This window comes from Nannospalax galili, unplaced genomic scaffold (assembly GCF_000622305.1).
Source record: "Nannospalax galili isolate Female #2095 unplaced genomic scaffold, S.galili_v1.0 scaffold1024, whole genome shotgun sequence".
Lineage (NCBI taxonomy): Eukaryota > Metazoa > Chordata > Mammalia > Rodentia > Spalacidae > Nannospalax > Nannospalax galili.
In genome coordinates, this window is record NW_008351455.1 from 651,385 (window position 1) to 651,891 (window position 507).

General features: G+C 37.9%; 1 protein-coding gene across 5 annotated transcripts in view; it reads right to left on the reverse strand.

Annotated features, from left to right (window-relative positions):
- Ankrd44 (ankyrin repeat domain 44) overlaps window positions 1–507 on the reverse strand; it is a 350,075-nt gene that overhangs the window by 265,422 nt on the left and 84,146 nt on the right. The window lies entirely within an intron of this gene.

A 507-nucleotide genomic window follows, 5' to 3' on the forward strand; every position in this document is an offset into this window, starting at 1 on the left:
CAAGTCACATATAAAGGAAATCCCAGTAGGATCACAGCTGACTTTTTAGTTCAAACTATGAAAGCCAGAAGCCTGGACCAAAGTATTCCCAGTTCTAAAAGACCACAGATCCCAACCTAGATTACTATACCCAGCCAAAATGTCTATTATAGTCAAAGGGGAAAGAAAATTCTTCCATGACGTAAGTAGGCTGAAGGAATTCATGTCCACAAAACCAGCCCTTCAGAGAGTTCTGGAAGTAATACAAAGAGCTGAAGAAAGGAATGACTATACCCAAGGAGTTGCAGAAAGAAATTCAATGAAGGTACAACTGTGGATGTAAACAGAAACAAAAATGGCAGGATTCAATACTCATCTTTCATTAATAACTTTAAATATTAATGGACTGAATGCTCCAGTCAAAAGACACAAACTAGGTGAATGCATTAAGAAACAGAACCCATCTTTTCGTTGTCTACAAGAAACTCATCTCACTTTCAAGGACAGACACTATCTCAAAGTGAAAGG